We start from the raw sequence: 21,754 nt of genomic DNA, 5'->3' as shown, positions 1-21,754 counted from the left end.
ATTTGTTAGAAACAGAAAAAAAAACGTATTTTTGGATGATAATTTTTATTCATATAGATTTGGGTTATGTCTGATTTACATTTGATTTAAATGTGTACAATGATACACGACATTCTTTGTTTTATTGTCTGGCGTATAAGCAAATCATGCTGATGCAGTCGGGAACAGAAGACATACAATTGACCATGTGAGAAGCATGGACTTTCAATATAATGACTGCCCTTGAGATTTGTTAATTGTCATTGCGAATGCAAGTCGTACCGGAAACTGTAAGCGTTTAAAATCGAATGGCATGTCGGTCTGAGCCTTCGGGATCTGTGGTATCAAAAAGTCTTCTCATTCGTACTTTCCTATACGTATTGTTGCTTCGATGACGTTATTCATCAAGATTTTTTTACCGCAAGTCGGTTGCCATTACAAAGAAGTGGTAGGTTTTCGTAACATTATGATTACCGAGCCGACTCTCAGTTGGAGATTTGATGTGGTAATCTGGGTAATTCCAACGATTTTAAAAACTCGGTTGGATAGTTGACGACATTATCTTGGCAAGTAATGGGCTCCATCGATTTGTACGTCATCAATTCGACATACATTTATACTTAGAATCATAGTATCATAGAATCATAGAATCATACTTAGAATCTCAAAATTCAATTCGTCGACATAAATATTTTTCGCAGCCAACATAGCACGTTCGCTCAACTGATCATGATTTTTGTAATTTTATGCAAGGTTTGGAAACAATATCCAGCAATTGTTTGGAAAATACTTCTCCATATTGATCATTCTGCAGCTCGACACATATCGTCGCCCCGAAGTTATCTTCACGTAAGTCCAAAAAGTTTTTTTTTGGGAAATTGAATTTAAAGTTTTAACGATTTATATAAAAAAATTGAGTCGAAAAAAGTGGTTCGATATTTCTGTATTATGTAGTGTTTGAAATTCTACATCGATTAGTGTAAAAATTTTCAAAGTCATGGAAGAAATTTTTCAAGTTATTGGCATTTTTAGCTCGAAAAAAAATTTACAATTTTGTTGTATACGCCACTTTTTACGAAATATTTATTAATTTATGGCACATACGTGAAAATGTACTGATAAAAACTGCACTAATATTTTTCTCCAAAATTATCTTCACGTATATGAGTTATACTTTCAGTATTCAAAATTAACGTTTGTATTTAGTAAATCGCTCTGGAAATGTTATGGCAAGTTCTAAAGTGTGTTTTTTTAAGCCGAATAGAACTTTAAATTGTAAAAAATTTACAAAAGAAGTAAATTTTAATCAAAAAAAATTTTTATTCAAAAAACATGATGATTTCGGGAATATGCCACCATGGCTATTTTTAATGAAGCGCATTATGGACTTCAAATTTTGGACCACTTTGGAATTGAATTGATGGTATGTCACAAATAACATGAACAATGTTGGCCTGCAAGGCGTCAATTGTTGCTGGTTTATCAGCATAAACCAGTGACTTCACGTGGACCTACAGGTAATAATCGAAAATGTCAAATCGCTCGTCCTTGGAGGCCAATAGCCAGGTCCATTTCAATAAACCGATGGTTGCGGTATCCATATGGCACGTTGCGCCTCCTGTTGAAACCAGATATCGCCCGGCTATATGTAATCCATATTTTCAAACAAAAATCGTTGATCATGTTTCTATAACGATCTCCATTGACCGCAACGCGAGCTCCGGCTTCATTTCTGAAGAAATAAGATCCGATGATGCCACCAGCATGTAAACCACACCAAACGGTGAATTTTTCTGGATGTAATAAAAAGTGTTGAGTTTGTTATGGATTGGTTTTACTCAATATGCGTAAATTTTGTTTATTAACAAACCCGTTAAGACAAAATTGAGCCTCATCGCTAAATGTAATTTTGCGATAAAAAATTCGACAATAAGGTGAATCAGTAACTGATTTTCAAAGTACATATGGATAATTTGGTAGCGTTGTTCAAGCATCAATATATTTATAATGATTTGACAGAGTATACTGATTCTAAATGTCAAACAGTGACAACAGTGGTACAGTTCATTAGATATTTCATCCTTTCGCAAGTTCTGGCGGGCCTTAAAAACCACCCTTTATTATTAAAATTTTGGAAAATGTATTCCAAAATTTTATAATATTGAGCATATGATTCTTTGGAGCGACTCCTGTGTGCCACAAAACAGAAATAAAATAGTATCGTCTACTTTCCTTGACATTTTGTATAAAAGAAGTAATTTGAAAACAATTTTTCAAAAATGTTCACAGCCTGTACATAGTTCAATAGACCGATTCCTAAAATTAAAATAAATCATTATCATTTTAGATTCGACAACAAAATCAATCCAAAAAGTTCATTTTAAAAATTATGGAAATAGGTCAGAAGATTTGAAAGTTTATTCATTACTAGCAAGCCAATATAATTTTAAAGAAGTTCCATTTGCCAAAATTAAAGTAATCAAATATAATAAATTCAATTTATTTTCTCTAGTCTATAAAACATCTATAAGTGAAAACGAATTTCCATCATGTTTTAAAATACGAGCAATTTTTTGGCAATTTTATTCACACATATGAATAAATATTTCTCAAGACAAAATTAAAGATATTCAAAGCATATATGTATACCTCGTCATCAGATCCGTGTGGTCATTTGACAGATATTTTATTCCGTAGTTAATCAGAACATGTCGTCTTTACAATCCAATAAATAATCACAACTATCTCAAAAAATACATGTTTTTATTTTAAAATCAAAAATTGCATTCTTACTGAGACACCCTATATATAAAAATAACCGTTATAGATTGTATGCTCTAAAATTCACGAATATAGAAAGAATTCGATATGCCTATTATAATTAAAATCAAATATTTTTTTCTTTTTTAAGAACTTGTTAAATATTTGTATCACATACGTGAAGATAACACAAGATTTTTATATTTATAAAATTTCATACAAATTTTATTGTATATCCACAAAAATGGCTCAGACGGTATCATAACTCATTAAATTTTTAGCAAAAATGGATATAAAACAAAATTGCCCCACAATATCTCTAAAATTATAAGAGATATAAACCTGTCGATTGAACAGATCGATAGATCTAAGAATTTTACCCCAGAAAATGGTCCTAACTCATTTTTTTTGATTTTGTGATACACGTGAAGATAACTTCGGGACGACGATATGTTCACAGTCAATTTGAGTTTCTTGACTTGAATTAAGATCATCGGCAGGCGTTTTCCGTGGATTCTGGCAATGTTTGTCGAAAATCACCTGCCAATAGAATCATCGCACCACAAAACCAGATTTGATTGTTTCGTAAATTTTGCAACGTTTTGTCTAATGCCTTTAAATACTTGTTTGCTGCAAAACTTTGGCCATAGCAATGTTCCTGAAAATGCTGAATTTTCATTGATTTGCTTATTCAATGGCAAATTGAATGCTGAATTAGCAGTTCAACCGTCTTCTACTAACGTGGCTACAATTCCTGATGAAGCAACTGCAAGTACGTTGCCGAAATCAATGCGATCAAAAAAGTTTTTCCAGTTCCATCTTTCACAACTTTCATAAAAATGTCGTACGCATATTGTCGTTTGAACAATGAAAGGTTTGTTCCATCACACATGGCATCTTTGTAGTTGCTCCACAAATCAGACGGTTTGAATGGGAAGCACGTTGAGATAATTATCGATTACAGTGTTCGTATTTGATGAGCATTTGACGAAAGCACATCATCATCGAGGGTGTATTCCCAATGAGCGCCATTCTCTAACAATCGCAAGGGTTGACATGCTTCCCTATACGTGTCACGTAATTTACCATTTATAGTTCGCAAATCTTGGAATGATGTTGGGTCACGAACTTTGACTAAGTAGTAACAAACTCAAATAGAAACATGGATGGACTGTGTAAATGCGACCTAATGCTTCGGTGGAAAATAAATGGCGAAAAGCTGGAACTGGATTTTCGCAGTTGGAATTTCTTTGACGATTGATTCCAAGCATTTGGCACATTTAGAAACTCGTTGCATTCTCCTCAGTAAGGTACACTCTTTGACAATTTTTTCAAATGTATGGCTAAATGAACAACAGTTGAATATCGTTCATGAATTGCAAATGAAAAAATGCGCTAAATTGCTTCATTTCATTTGAAAGTGAGTGACTTCATCGTTGGATTTTTCCGCACTAACTCCAATCACATCCATATCACTGCCTTTGGTCACATATTTGCAGATGTATGTGATAAGTGGGCGTGGACAATTTTTCTTTCTGAAAAAAAAAACGTTTGTGGAGCCGTTTTTCGATTTTAGATATATCCAAAAAAAGTGGGCGTGGTCAATTTTTCTTAAATTGGGTCACTACGAACATTTAAAACAAAAATTAGCCAAATCCGTGCTGCCGTTTTCCGATTTTAGATAAATCTAAAAAAGTGGGCGTGGTCAATTTTTCTTTCAGTAGGAACTTGAATTGGATTACTACAAACATTTAAAAAAAATTATCCCTATCGGTGCCGCCCTTTTTCGATTTTAGATTAATCGAAAAAAGGTGAACTACGATGAACATTTAAAAGAAATATTGTGCGTTCTCAATTGATGCGACACGACATTTGACTTTTATTTATACTCAGTAAGCACCAAAGACCCAAAAATTCAAGCACTTGAACAAGTTGTTGGAATTTGACTTGAATGCAAATATAATTATGTTTTAAACTTGAAAAATATTTGAAAAATTATATATTTTTCAAACACAAAACATTTTTGTTTCTTTTTTACTGGACACTGCTATTGAAATAAAGTGTAATACAACTGTAATTCAAGGCTAGAATTACTCTTGCTTTCAACCTGAATTCAAGTAAATTTTTTTTTTGAGTTTAGACAAAATATAGGAAATTTTTTCGTTAAAAATTAATGTCAGAAAATGCTTATGTATATTTCACAACTAAATATTTATGGGTAAATAAAATACAAAACTATTTTTAATTGTAATTTGTTTTAACATATAATTTTGTTAATTTTTTTCCACTTTGACCCATTAATGCGCAACCTCATTGAATCATTGAAAATCCAAATCATTGAAAATCCAAAAAATTTAAATATTGCATATTTTTAGGCGATTTTTTTGCAAAAAGAAGACAGCACGGCAAATGGTTAACAGTTTTGTCTTTTTTTAGACAAAAAAGGACAAGAAAAAGTAAAAATATGTACCATAAAACAAAAAACTTTTATTTCATGTAATATTTTTATAAATATTTCATTTCTTTCTTTGCAAATCTGCCACAAATCCACGTGTCTTAATAATTTAGTTTACTGTTATTTTTCTCCTAAAAAGAAAATAACCTTTTTTTTGTTATAAATTCTATTTATTATTATTGTTATTATAATTTTTTTGTTATTTATCTTTTGCGACAATTTTTCGCTCATTATAAAAGTTTCGTTGCTCCGTTTCTGCCACAGTTGGATTCCAAACAGTAAAGTGTAGAAATAGTTTATCTTTAGAAATTCTTAGAGCATGTTTTAATAACTTGAAATTTAACAAGAATAAACATCTTGTTGTCATTTTGTAACTTGCTAAGATTTGAACATTCATAATTTGTTGTCTATTTCATCTTTTTTTTATTCTGTTTGTTTTCACTTCTAAATAAAACTTTTGTTTTTCATACAGCTTGGCGTTTTCTTTAGTTGTTTTTGTTGTTGTTGTTTTGTTCTTGTTATATTACTGCCAAACTTAAGTGAAAATGTATTTTTTGAAGTGTATATACAGCTTTTTAATTGCCAGCAACAACTGTAGCAGCAGCAACACAAGTTGTTTAATAAAAGTAATGACAAAACTTTTAAGAGGTTTTTAAGTAGTTTTGGATTCTCTTCAAGATTTAAAGATATACTTCATGCATTTATCTTTTTTGCTGGTTTTTATAAACACATACTGTATGTTAGAACGTCTACTTAAATGTGTTTTTTTTAATTAATTATGATGGCCATAAAAATATAATTTAATGCTTGGCTTATCTGTCTCTCCGGCTGTCTCACTCAGCTTAGCTCACCTCACGTACTTATGTATGTATTTATGTGTTTTATTATACCAATTATTATTGATTACAACTTTTTTTAAATTTCAATTAATTCATGATTGCTTTATTGAATATCAATATGAATATATAGCCCTTTAAGCCTCTTAACTAGTAAAATACTCGTTAATATTCATTCACAAATGTTTATTTTATTTGTGTGGCCCTTCAATTAAACCATCAGCATCAGATACGTCGTCTACGTTACAGGTTGTCTATGTTGGGGCAAAAGGTAACCATCATATCGAGTTCAATAACATATTGCTTTTGTGTTCAAATAAATTTACTAAATATCAGTTAACATACCTTTCAGTTACAGGTGAAAAATTCCATTAACTTGAAAACCACATATAGATATCATATAATTACATTGTTTATAATCCTATTAGTGATACAAGTATTCAACACATATGTACGTGAATACATATAAGTATGGCGATAAGTTCAATAAATAAATTGAACATAAACATAAATACATGAAATGGCAACAAGCTAAAGAATTATAGGAATTCAAGCGGAATGAACATCGTAATTTAAGAAATATGCTTATAAATAGTGTTTAAAATATGATGACTTCGAAGTCCGGCCATGCTCTGTATTTCGTGGTACCAAAAGGGTCCTATCTCTTATGAGCTGTTGAAATCTGGCCAGACCATCACAGGGAATCTGTTCCGAATGTAACTGATTCGTTTGAAGGGAGCATTGGCCTAAACACGTCCAGGTTATGCGGCCAGACATGAAACCATAATATTCCATCATGACAACCTGTTAAAAATAATTTAGAAAGACGTGCTTGTGATGATTTGGCTCACCTAAGTTTTAGTCCAGACCGTGCCCCGTCCGACTATTAGTTATTTTGGTCGATGCAGAACATTTGAAATTCGTCAGATTTGTCCTTGACCTCAAAAGATTGGCAGTTTTTTTGGCTCGGAATACATACATATGTTTCCAGAAATATTTGAAAAGGTCATAGCTAATAATGGCCAATACTTTGAATAAATTTATATTGTACAAATGTTTCAAAATAAAAACTAAAAATTTAAAAAAAAAATCTCATTTCTAAGTCATGCACCCAATATTTTTGTCATGAATATTTTTTACCAAATTTAATTTCTTGACATTTTATATAACAAATAATGATAATTTCATTTTGGAAAGTTTTTATTGAACTTTTTTGTTCGCTTATTTGAATTTTTGTGCCTATTTATACTTGCTCTGATTATCAGTGTTGCCAGGAGCTGGCGAAAAAAGAAGCTATATTGGCTTCAAAAAAAGGCCAGAAAAAGCTAAACCGCTTTAGAAAAAAAGCCAAAAAAAAGCTAAAATATTATAAATTAAGAATTTTGGTTTATATTTATTTTTAAATAAAAAATTAGAAAATATGTTCATAAAATTCATCAGCTTTACTTAAAGGAAGTACTAAAAAGTTAAATACTAGATTAACCATGTCAGAAAATGGACATTGTTGGTTCTATATTTGTCCATTTGTAGTTTAATATATTCTGCCCCTGAGCCTTAAGCTTCGTAATTTTATTAGCACTTTAATTTTTCACTATCAATATGACATAATATATTTTTTTGGTTTTACTACTTTATTATCAACGGGAAAAAAATTGATTTTGCGTATAGTTTTCATATGGTAATCTTTGTCGCAATTGCTCAATTAGTTTAATTTGTCGTATTATTTTTGTCATAATCTTCACTAATTAAAACGTTCTTTATTTTATATCTCATTCATCAAACTAGTATGACAAATGTGTCAAAAACATTAAACAATTTTCAATTGGCGACGATAATGGATCAAATTCCTTGAATTTGATTTATTTACTTTTTGTACTTTGTGCAATACTGGTTTTAAAAAAAGATGGTACGCCAAATTATAATCAGTGTATTAATTACTTAAAAGTTTGGCTTTTTAGAATTGCTGGTTTGACGAAATTAAAACAAAATGGGTTTTAACTCGAAACATAGATCCACAAGACGTTTAACGGCTATTGATCGCCATCGAGTATCACAAGCCTTCAAGAGTTTGTGGGGCTCTTGTCCATTATATAATGATGAATATAATGTGTAATAACAATTTTGTCTTGAAAGAGAATTTGCTAGACATTTAAGCTTTCAGATATAAAATACTCTATTTCATTTTGAACCACTTGATATTGGCAATTGTTATTTGTTCTTTTAATACTGCACAATTCTTGAGTATGTTGAAAAGCTAAATGAAAATCAGTAATTAATTAAAATGAAAATGGTTCACAAATATAAATTTAGCCTTTTTATTTACTCTTTAGTCTCGAAATTTTTAGCCTTTTTTAATTTCAAAAAAGGCTATTTTGAAATTAAGAAAAGGCTAGAAAAAAGCTAAAACCAAAATCTCGAGGCTAAAGAGTAAATAAAAAGGCTAAATTTAGCCTCAAAAAGGCTAAACTGGCAACACTGCTTGCCTGATAATATAATTTTTTACTTGCACTAGCGTATGAGTATTATTTATTTATATAGAAAAGTTAAATATTAAGTATACGCAATGTTAAACACTTGGAAGCAGAGTTCAAAAAAACACTAACATACCGTATGTTAGTGTAGTGTAGTTTAAATCTTCATGTACAGTACGCATACACATTCGCTACAAAATGTACGAAATACCTTAAAAAAATGTTAAAGTTTGCGCAAACACTACGAATAAGGTACACATTCACTAAGTTTAGTGTATTTTTTAGCGTACATTTAGCAAAGATTTTGTTGAACATGTGGAGTATTGATGAAGGCAGAAATTGATATATTTAATACAAAAATAATGTCGGAGAAGTAAGAAAATCGAAAGATATGTATTTATAGATGTGTTTAAATGTAAATTCATTTCGTTTTTTTTTTATATGTTGCGAAAAATTTTAAAATTGTTTAGGACATGTTTGTAGATTTTTACTTTTGAATAGGACTTGAATAAAATATAAGAATGAATTATCGAAAATCATTTAAAGATTTTTATTTTTTAGATAATTATAAATAATTTTTATCAAAAATAATTTATATTTTGAATTTTTATAGAGAACTGTACATAGAGCGGAAACTAAAAAACACAAAAAAATTATATATACGAGTTTTGTTTGAAAAAGGCAATAAATCAATACATTCATGTTTGGGGTTTTCCACACATTATTACAGCTAAAAAATCTTTTTTACAGCTGTCAGTATCATAAATTGTACCAAAGTATAACAAGTAGTCCAACTCTTTGAAAGCAGTACCTAACTCTATACATGTGTTAGTGAAAAAGTACCTAAGTCTAAATATGTGTTAGTAACAAAAATGTACATGTGTTGGTTCCTTTTTAATTTTCACCAGACACACAGAGTTCTATAAAAATTTTTAAATATTAATTTATTTAAATTTTGTTCTATTTTCAATACCAAAAACTGGAACTCTGTTCTATATTTTAAACCTACCACAAACAAAATAAAACGTCAAAATTATTAAAAAAAAATATTTTTTAGTTTGTCCGAAATGGATGTGATTCGGAAAAGAAAAAATGCTAAATGTGTTGAAAAAAATTATAAAATAGTGTGTGTTAGTGAATTTACGTGTATCAAACTATATTTATTCGACAATTTATAGTTAAAATCTCGAGACTTTTGATGAGTACCCGTATATGTGAGAGAGTAATTTTAAAAAATAGAGAGTTGGACTACTTGTTATAATTTGAATTGTACATAGATCTATTGAAAAACACTTTCCATGAAATTTGCATTGGCAATTTTTGTAAGTACTATAAAAACCCTTTTGAAATGGTTGCAAATAATGGATTGATTGAAACAGATAGTATAATAAAATTAAATTTTTCCCAACAATGCTCTCTTGTATTCAGTTGCATTTTTTTTAATATTTTATTCAAGATACCTATACATACGCAACCCACAAACTTGTTAGTATAATAATTTTCAAGCCACTCCAATTGTTCTATTTTGCCTTCATTTTATATCTAAAAATGACGAACTAAAATATATCAACAAATTATTGAAATGGAGAAATTAATTAAAAACTCATACAAATTTACTCTCAAAAATAATGAAAAATTTAACAACGGCATGCATATATTTCTAATAGACAATACAAGTAAATGAAACAGACAAACAAAAAACACATGGAAAAATACCGTACATGTACTTTAAAATCTTCGCTACCTACATGTACCCTAAAAAGTTCACTACGTGTTCGCTAAAATCTTCCCTAAAAAGTTCACTACATGTACGCTAAAAAGAACACTAAACGTAGCGTAGATTTCGAAAAGTATATAAACGCTACGAGGTAATGAATGTCTAGAATGTTCCGTACCTTATTCGTAGTGTTTGCGAACATCATCTCACAAACGTAGTGTTCGGTATATTGTATATGTACATGTGCGCAAACACTAAAAACAAATGAAGGGAATGTGTTCTTTAAATGTACAGTACGATTAAAGTACGGTTTATTTTCGAACTCAGCTTGGAAGTGACTAAGGTTAATTTTCACCTATTTTTAATTGTCTAACTATTTCTATAGCTATCAGTTTATGTATTTGCATTATCAACAAATTCAGTTGAATTTTAATTTGATAAATCTAATTTAATAAATTTCTATATTAACTGTGGGAAACTAAATTGTTCAACAAACCATTGGAACTTTTTCGTTGTAAATTTAATAAACCTTGGTACACAGACTCTTATGGTCATTCAAAATTTAAAAATGCGAGGTTCGAAGTTAAAATTTTATATAAGAATGATGTAAAAGAGCTCAATTAAAATTAAAATCAAATAATTTTTCAACTTTCGCTTTCCAATTCTTGCAATATTGGCCTCACAGCAATGCTGGTATTCTTACCCTCAACAAATTTTCCATAAAAAGCTATTCTTTTTTTTATAAAACGCTATACAAAATTCAGAATGTGGCCATAAGGGAATCAGGAGATAATAATCTTTCAGTAAACATTTCCTAATATTTTGAGGAATAATTAAAGAACAACCAAAATATGTTTCCGAATATTTTTTAACCAGTTGCCCGATTTTTATAGTTTTTTGCGATTTTGATGTTGAAGATGATGTTTTTATACCCTACACCACCATAGTGGGGAGGGTATTATGCGTTTGTGCAGATGTTTGTAACGCCCAAAAATATTAGTCTAACACCCACCTTAAAGTATACCGATCGACTTAGAATCACTTTCTGAGTCGATTAAGCGATGTCCGTCCGTCCGTCCGTCTGGTCGACTGGCTGGCTGTCCGTGTAAACTTTGTGCGCAGAGTACAAGTCGCAATTTTGAAGATCTTTCGATGAAATTCGATACATATTATTTTTTTGGCTCAAGGACCAAGCCTATTGAAACTGGCTGAAATCGGTCCATTATTTCACCTAGCCCCCATACAAATGTCCTCCCGAAATTGGACTTTATCGGTCATAAATGTTTAATTTATATATGTATCACCACAAATTCCGCTCCAAATAAGTTTTATATACACAAAATTCATGTCACTAAATTTTGTTACGATCGGTCCATAATTAGTCATAGCTCCCATATAGACCCGCTTCCGAAAATCACTTTAACGTGCATAAATCGCTTAAAAATGTTGGTAAACACACAAAATTCAACATAGTTAACTTTAATATAGACATAAATCACACGACCTAATTTCATGGTGATCGGTCCATAATTGGTCATAGCCCCCATATAAGGCCCACTTCCGAAAATCACTCAAAAATATAAATTACTGAAATTTTAAAAGAAAAATTTTTTTTGCTCTTTTACTTAGTGTAGGATATTATATGGTCGGGCTTGACCGATCATACTTTCTTACTTGTTATGATTTTATATGTTCAAAATTTTTGTTCTTTATGACAAGGTCTTCAACTTTGCCTCAGAAAGTAATTCAAAATTCCAAACTGTTTGCAAGATATGAGCCTGAGAAAATTATCACTTTTCTACAAATATGACACCGATGCCCCAAATCTTTGGGGGCCGATAAAAAAAGAAGCATAGCTTTGGGCTAAACTGGGAGGCACAGATCTTTTTTATTGGTATTTTATCACCTAGTGGTGTCCGTATATTGTTATTTTTTTCGAGTTGCACTGTGTAATTAAACACTTTGATATGACTAAAATCAAAAAAATCACTTTTCGTTTTTCGAGCATTCTGTACTGAGTTTTAATATTGAGGCCAACTAATGATTATGCCTATCGTGGATAAAATTTCTCCTGGGCGCAATGGTGAGAGATCTAAAGATAATGCCAGCAAAGATTCTATATGAAACATTTCTCCATATGTATTTTGCATCAATAATATCCGGTATTTTTTTGGGTCAGTAGGCCAGTAAGTAGGATGACCGCTGGAAATCACATTCAAACTCATTTTAGGAATTGTATGAAACCAACTACGACCGCAGGTCTTGAGTTTGTAGATGAGAGCGGATATACGATTTTTCCCCACTCTTCTATAAACTTAAGACTTGCTCAAGTAAACTTGGCGTGTGAGAACCAGCACTTGGACATCACAACAATGAGTAAATACATTTATATTTTCATCAATATACATAACTTTGTCTAATAAAATGCGAATTTTAATTTAAAACAAGTAAAAAAGTATGGTAAAAGAGCAAAAAAACTTTTTCTATTAAAATTTCAATAATTTATATTTTTGAGTGATTTTCGGAAGTGGGCCTTATATGGGAGCTATGACCAATTATGGACCGATCACCATGAAATTAGGTCGTGTGATTTATGTCTATTTTAAAGTTAACTATGTTGAATTTTGTGTGTATACCAACATTTTTAAGCTATTTATGCATGTTAAAGTGATTTTCGGAAGCGGGTCTATATGGGAGCTATGACTAATTATGGACCGATCGTAACAAAATTTGGTGACATGAATTTTGTTTATATAAAACTTATTTGGAGCGAAATTTGTGGATATACATATATAAATTAAACATTTATGACCGATAAAGTCCAATTTCGGGAGGACATTTGTATGGGGGCTAGGTGAAATAGTGGACCGATTTCAGCCAGTTTCAATAGGCTTGATCCTTGAGCCGAAAAAATAATATGTACCGAATTTGGTCGAAATATCTTCAAAATTGCGACCTGTACTCTGCGCACAAGGTTTACATGGACAGCCAGCCAGCCGACCAGACGGACGGACATCGCTTAATCGACTCAGAATGTGATTCTAAGTCGATCGGTATAATTTGGGATTTTGGGATATTAAGGTGGGTGTTAGACAAATATTTTTGGGCGTTACAAACATCTGCACAAACGCATAATACCCTCCCCACTATGGTGGTGTAGGGTATAACTAACATTAATTTTAAAAATTGACATAGATTTGTGTTTTATATCTAACGTATTAAGTTTACATAAATAGTACTTTGACATCATACTGTCAAACATCAAACATATTTCTCAATTTTTATTTGCTGTATTTAGTGGCACATTTCAATGCAATTTTTTACCAACTGCTAATAAAACTGACATAAAAACTCAATTATTTGAGGTTCAACTGATTATGGCTTTCTTGTTTCCCTTAGATTAATCATAAATCTTATACAAAATGAAAAAAACCTTCGCAGTGTTAATTAATGCAGTAAAATCTACTTTCCAACTTATTAATTTTTATTGAAAAATTATACTTAATCTCGCTGCAGATGAATAAAAAAAGCACAAAACAAATACAAAAACCGCTAAAAAAAGAACACAAACAACAAGATCTGCGAGTAATAAGGAATGAAAAAAAATTCATTAAAATTAAGAGCCCTTTTTATAGTCCCTTTTTACTACGTTCTTTACTTCTTAGCGCTGCTTACTACGTTAATAAAAGCTAAAATACCAAATTGTTTTTCTTTGTTTTATTTTTATTTTTTTGCATTTTTATTACGTTAAATCCCAGTGTAAATGTAACACATGTTTGTCCCATTTTAATGGTATATTCAAGGCTTGGCACAGCTATAGGAACAGAATCATATAAACTGCTGGAAATGTCTATTGCGTTAACATTTTTACACAATATTTTCTACTTCTTTTTATTTCAATTGCATTGAAATTCCAAACAAATAAACAAACACACATTCATACAACATTGAGAGAAGATGAAAAAAAAGAAAGGAATTTTAATGCTTTTAATTAGTTTAAAAGGTTTGGGGTTTGCTGAACAAACTGTTAATGGTTTTATATTCAAACGAAACAAAAAAACACAGCATCAGCAGCATCAACAACTAAGTTTCAATGGGCACAACATACTGAAATGCCAATTTTATGAATTAATGAATGAAAGCATAAAGCAATGAATGAATGAATAAATAAATGAGTGTTAGTGACATCAACAAGTTTTGGGTTTGATTTTATGTTTTCCTTTTATTTTTTTCCTGTGTAATATTTAACCGGAATAAAAATTAAATTAATTTAGATTAGAGAAAAAGGTATTTGTTTTCAATTATTAAGCATTTGAAATGTTTGATGTTTTTTGCACACAGGGTTTAACATTGCGTATACGTTATTTTTAATTAGTCTTTAAAAATCAATAACACTTATACGTTGAGTGGGTGGGTGACCCAAATATTTCGGTTTATATCACGATAGGTGTATCCTTACATTTGTGTTGCTGTTGTATATGTGATAATTAGTTCATTTAAAAGGGGTTTAACGTTCTAAATTGTAGTGGTTTTATTCCGTGCTTTGTGATAAATACTTGATGTTAATTCAGTAATGTATTTTTACAAATATACATAGTTGGGATTTAAGTGTTGGGTTGATTTTATGACAAACAAATGATTTTCAAATGTTTGAAATTAACATAAAACAAGCAAAACTTCTAATCTGTAAGAAATTAGCGATTGATTTGTAAAATTGTTATGTTTTAAATAAGTTCCCTAAATTCTGGAGTGTAAATATTTATAATCTATTCAAAAGTTTAAAGCAAAAATGTACTTATGTATATTTGATTAACTTCCTTTCTAAATCTCATGTTTTGAATGCCAATATAAAAATCATGTTTTCTATGTCTACTTAGCATGGACGGTGTACTATTATTAACATCTCAATATATATTAAACATTATGGAATAACACATGTATATTTATAGATGGAATTTATAGATTTTCGATGCTCCCAGTTAGAATGATTCGAGTTTCAATGTATCAATATTTAAAAAACAATTCTAAGAAAAATTGTTGAAAAACAATTTCAATTAAATACTATTGTTTAAATGTAAATAGTTGATTAAATGCAAAATACAAACTTTTTTTGACCTCTACAACCTGCCATTTGATAGCAAAAATTCTTGAAATTTCATGAATATTTCAAATCCCAAATTATATTGGGTGTTATACCAGATGGCGTTTCTTTGGTTTTTTATAACATATACGTCATTGTGAAGGATATCTTTCTATCATATCTATTATTTATTCTCACTTAGTTATTGAAAATTATAGTGTGAACAACAAAGTTTTTGTTTGCTTCGAAAATTTAGAATTTTTTGCCAACAAAAACTCATATATGGGAAGTTTTGCTTTACTTCTTTAAATTGGAGAAAAGTGCCGCTGAAGCACACCGATTGCTCGCGAAAGCTTATGGTGAATGTGTTTTATCGATATCGACGTGCGAGATATGGTTTGTGCGGTTCAGAGGCCAGCCAAAAACGTTTGAAGAATTTTAGGTACTACTTAATGAAGATAGTTGAAAAACTCAACAAGAGCTTGCGGAATCATTGCGAGCTACTCAAGCAGCTATTTTTAAACATTCATTCACAAGCAGGGAAATTGGGTATCATACGATTTGAAGCCCAGAGACATTCAAATATGATTTTGCATGTCCGAAATTATGATTGAACGTTATAAAAGCAAATAATTTGTGCACCAAATTATTAATTGCGATGAAAAATGGATACATAACTAGAAGCATAAGTGGTCGTATTGGAAAACCCGGCCAACCAGCCGAATCGACACCAAAGCCAAATATCTATGGTGCTAAGATAATTCTCTGTATTTGGTGTACAGAGAAAACTGTTTGTTTTAGCAACCGAATTTGTTTCCAATCAAATGATTTTGTTTTACAAATTGAATTTTTCGCTTCTATAAACAGAAATTTAGTTGATAAAGAAGAATTTTGGTTAAAGCAACCGAACTGTTGCTAACCCTTCTAAAATTATGAAGCCACAACTGTAAATTTCGGTGACTAAGGAAGAATCATTCGATTGGCAATAAATTCAGTTACTACAACGATTCAGTTTTCTTTGTGTGGGAGCAAAAGGGTCCTATATATTATGAGCTGCCAGATCACCACAGGGAACCTCTGCCCAACGCCCAGCATGAAACCGTAATATTGCATCATGACAACGCTCGGCCACATGTTGCAATACCTGTTAAAAAGTATTTAGAGTGAAGTGGTTAGAAAGTTTTGCCTCCCCGCTTTATAGACTTTCGGATATCGCTTTGAAACAGAGTATCCGATAATCGCTTTATTTGTTCTTGGTCTCAAGCGATAAAAAGTAATTTTGGCTCGGAATTCTTATATTGCCAGAAAGATGGGGAAATGTCATAGCTAACAATGGTAATATAGCTGTTGAAATCGACATTCCGAAACCCCAAATAACTTACATACATCATTGATACGTTGTGGCCGTAAAAGCCCGGAAGATGCCAAACGTTTTGAACTCCCTGCTGAGTCCTCTACATCGCGTTGGCCGATCGCAGATTAAAAATGAGAGATATTGTGGAAGCCATAGTCATCACACATGATTAAGTGGATTCAATTTAGCATGATCACCTTAGCCAAAGAAGAATAGGGTGGTTTTGAGATACAGGCGGTGTAATTTACATTGACTATCTTCAAAATCAATTTAACCTCGAAAAATCTGGTCTTTTATAAGGAATACAAAAATTTGGAGAAACTTCGGACAAAGTGTTTCCGTTTTTATACCCTACCCACTATGGTGGTGTAGGGTATAAAAACGGCCCTTTTTACATATTCCAACTTTGGATGCGTATAACTTTTTATAGGAACGAGATCACTGTTAGCAAATAAATAACCCCAAATATCTCTTCAACCAAAAGTGATAACCTACATATGTAAGGGTATTTTTTGTAGATCTTCTAAAGGGCTATTTACATTTTAAATTTCAGCTTTCAGCATTCGAATCATAAATGGATTTTTGACGATTTTTTTTAAAAAATGTGAGACGCGAGGTGACCAACTTTGAGGGGCCACGCACTGGCCCCGATTATCCTTCGAGAGTTGAAAATAAACTCGAAAACCCCTCAGCTACAACCATTACCCTTAGAAAGTTGAAAATAAACTCGAAAACCCCTCAGCTACAACCATGTGAAATTTCGTAAAAATGTATATAATAGTTCGCGAGATACCAAATTATTTCCAAAAAATAGTTCTAAAAGCATTCTTATGTATATTATGTATTACAAATGTTGTATCATATCAAAACAAAAATATATACGCGGCAGAGCATGGGAATATACGATCATATACATACATAAAGATTGTTTTATTTTTGTTGGACACAATACTCACTCACTTGTCAATGTCAGTGAGCGAAATAATGTTAGAGCATTGACGAGTAAAGTGAAACATGTGAAACATTGAAACATCGAAGACGACAGATGAATGTGCTTGTGCAGCTCTTTCATGAGTACTGAAAGAAGTATGAGCATATTTCAAAACAGCTCAGTTGAAAACGCTTAGTGCTGAGCTGAAAACGCTTAGTATGATGAATGATTAATTTCGCTCAGTTAAGTGAATAGTGCAATTGAACTAGGTCATTCATAAGCTACACAACTCTATTTTGCATGACGTGGACAAATTTTAGATCTTGTGTAATATAAGGATCACCTTAATACAGCTGCATATTTAAAACTTCACATATAAACTTTGAAAGCTTCTTCTGATAAACTCACATTTTATACACTCCAACAATATCGATTTTATCTTTCCGTTTATAACAAATAAAAGTATTTGCCGGAAACCTACATCTGGTATATAATCTGAGTCCTCGTAAAATTCTAAGACGATCTAGCTATGTCTGTCGTTCCGTCTGTCTGTTAAAAACACGATAGGTCCTAAACGTTGTTAAGATATTCAAAATGGGCTGTTTGAGCAGTCTTAAGTATTTTGATTATACGGAAATCCTTATAAAATTGTGCACTAATTAAATTTTAGTACTCTGAAATTATACTGTGAAATATAGCGAAAATCAGACAACCTATAACCTCTATATCAGAAAAATATTTTATTATCAATAAATAATTTATATGTATATTGATATTAACATTAATTTCGACAAAATTCATTTATCATCTATCCATCAAATCCTGTATACTGTTACAAAACCAGATAACTGTTACAAGTCTACATTGAAGGTCAAAACTATATATTGATAGTGGGTATACAAGATTCAGCACAGCCGAATATAACACTTTTACTTGTTAGATTTAGCATTGCTAAATTTGGCGGCATCTGTATGAATAATATAAAAACCATGTTATGTTACTAATGCTATCTCAACCTTGCCTGATACTTTAACCAAAACTTTAGTTTTCATTTCTTTTAAATTAACTTATAATTTTTAATTTCTTACACTTAACCACAAACTTTCCCTACAATCTTGATTAAATAATCACAAAAAAAAACAATCTTCTACTTTTAATTTTAATATCTTTGATGCAAATTTAAAATATTAACAAAAGTCTAATCACAAAAAAATTTATCCCTAAAAAACCATAAATTAACTTTGGTGAACCCTCATTAGCTGTTAAGCTTAATCTCCTTTAGCCAAGAATCCATACAATTGCTGGTTTATTTCTTTTTCTTCAAAAAAAAAAAAAAAAAAAAAAAAAAAAAACTTAACAGCCAACACCACCAATGGTTTCTGGCTAACCATAATATTTAAGGCATTTTTCTTAGGGGTTTTTCATCATTTTTTATATTGCCTTTCTTTTATTTATGCTTTTTTCCATTATTCTTGCTTTATTTAAATCTTATGAAGTGCTAATAAAGTTGTAAATTAAACAAATTTACCCCACCTCTAACAAAGATTTTTTATGCCTCGTTTTCTATTTCTATAGAAAAAAATCCAAATCATTATAATACCATAAGTACACCAAAAAAATAATAAAAGAAACAATTGCCTTAAAGTTAAACAAAAAAAACTGAAACAAAAAAAGCTTTACAGTATAATCCTTAACATTATTTGAAACATTTTTGTTTTTTGAAGATTATGCTGTTGTTGCATTTATTGTATCGCTTTCATTTTGCTTATTTAGCTGTTATGAAATTTAACAAAAAATTACTTTAATACTAAATAAATAGTTAAATGTTTGTCATTATAAGCCAGAAAAAAAGTACCACAATGAAATTTAATGGCCTTGTCGCATGATTTTAAACTGCCAAAAAAACGAAAGTATATCAAATTGTTTTTAAGAAGCTTATGGAAATTTAAATGAAATACAATTTGATGTGAAATGATTAGGAATATATTTCAATAATTTTTTTGTTAAATGAGAAAAAATTCATGTTTGGTTTTTTGTTTCAAAATTTGTTAATAAAAAAATTCAATTTCCATGATAAATCAGTACCTGTATTCTTTTACGTGACAAATTATTTTCACAATCAATTGCTATTTTCATAACAAATCGCTAATTTAACCATAAAGTCATTAATTCCATGGACTAAATAAAAAAATCCAATTTCACAATAAAATCAACAAAAACTTAATATAAAAGTATTAAAAATGTGTCATTTACAATATTTGGCCTATATTTTGAAAGTGGTTTTTGTTTTAATAACTTGTATGTCATTTTGAAGGTTACATATCTGTCATTTATTCTCACTTATTAAACATTGTAGTGCAACCAATAATGTTACTTTTTTTGTTTCCAAAATTTCGAGTTTTGTACCAACGAATTGTTATATGCGGGAAATTGTGCTTTACGTCTTTAATTTGAAAAAAGTAGCTCTGGATGCAGATTGTTGTACAACTAAACAAGAGATTGCAAATCACTGGGAGATACTCAAACAGTAATTTCAAAACGTTTGCCAGAAGCAGGATTCATCCAAAAGCAGGAAAATTGGGAACCATACAAATTGAAGCCGAGAGACCTAGAAAGACGATTTTGTATGTCCGAAATAATAATTGCGATTAAAAATTGATCCATTACAATAATTTGAAGCACAAGAGATTGTATGTGAAGAGCGGCCAACCAGCCGAATCGAAACCAAAGCCAAATATTCATTGCGCAAAGGTAATTTGGTTTCTACTGATTCGTTTGAAGCGAGAATTTGCCGAAAAATGCCCACAATATGCTGCCAGATATGAAAATTGCATCATGACAACGCTCGGCCACATAATGCAATACCGGTTAAAAACTATTTAGAATGAAGTGGTTGGGAAGTTTTGCCTCACCCGCCTTATTGTCCTGATCTTGCCCCGTCCAAAGACTATTTGAACGCTCTCTCTGGGATACGCTTCATCTTAGGACAGAGTATCCGAAATTGGCTTGATTCGTTCTTGGCCTAAAATAATTAATTTAATACATCAAACGTTACTTGATAGGCGAGAGAATTCACTTAAGTGTTTATTTAAAATGACACCAGTGTTTTTCATTTTATATCAATGAGTGAGCCAAAAAAAATTCACTAGACACTAAAATATTGGCTACCACTCGGTATTTATAAATTTATCCACTTTTTACGGAAATCCTCCAATTGCTTCCGTTTCCTTTTTGGACCAGGTGGTCCACTGATGCCTAAATTTGGACAGTTCCTGTGATACCTTTCCTGTGTTCTTCAATTCTTTTTTACAAGAGCCCCATGGAGAATTTTGTTAGATTTTTGTCCATCAGCCACTTTTTATGTGGCTGATGGACGAGGTGCCAGTACAAAAGTTTCATCATCCATCACACAACATGTGTATTTTTTATAAAATTTGACTTAAGTTTTTCGGGATAAATATTTTTTAACCCGAATTTTTTTAACAAATTTTTTTTTATAAAATTTTTTGAATAATAAATTTAAAAAAAATTAAAAAATTTGTTTTAAAAAATTAAAAGAAAAAAAAAAATTTTGAAAAAAAAAAAACAAGTAAGAGAGCTTTATTCGGCTGTGCCTTATCTTATATAAACTTCACACATTACACTTTAAAATAAAAATTTTAAATATTCTTAGGTAAACAAAATTTAAATTTTTTTCCAGTTGTTTTTTTGAAATTTTGAAAAATTATTTTTATTTATTTAAAAAAAAAAAATTATATTTTTAATTTTCTTTTTAAATATTTAGTGAAAAAAATTTTTTGGTGAAAAAAAAATCGGGTTAAAAAATATTTTTTCCGATTTTGACCCATTGTAGGTCCAACTTACTATGGTCTTATATAAGTCGTTGCACAGGTCTTTGAAATATCTATCATTAGATATCCATACTGTCTATATTAATGATTTAGTAATCCAGATATGGGTCAAAAATAGAACAAAAATCGAGGTTGTCCTGGTTTTTTCCTTATATATCAGCCATTTGTGGACCGATTTTCTCGATTTAAAATAGTAACCGAGCCGTAAGAATTTCGGAGATATAGATGTATGAATCGTGTATGTAAGTTAATATTTTGGATAGTTGATTTCAACACACAGACGGACTGCCAGACATGGCTATATCGACTCCGCTATCTAT

General features: G+C 30.6%; 1 protein-coding gene across 2 annotated transcripts in view; it reads left to right on the top strand.

The window, feature by feature from the left end:
- Nucleotides 1-21,754, top strand: part of CadN2 (Cadherin-N2) — a 408,037-nt gene that overhangs the window by 372,632 nt on the left and 13,651 nt on the right. The window lies entirely within an intron of this gene.

This window comes from Calliphora vicina, chromosome 2, assembly GCF_958450345.1.
Source record: "Calliphora vicina chromosome 2, idCalVici1.1, whole genome shotgun sequence".
Lineage (NCBI taxonomy): Eukaryota > Metazoa > Arthropoda > Insecta > Diptera > Calliphoridae > Calliphora > Calliphora vicina.
The sequence above is the reverse complement of the archived record's forward strand: the minus strand, read 5'-3'. Positions and strand labels throughout refer to the sequence as shown.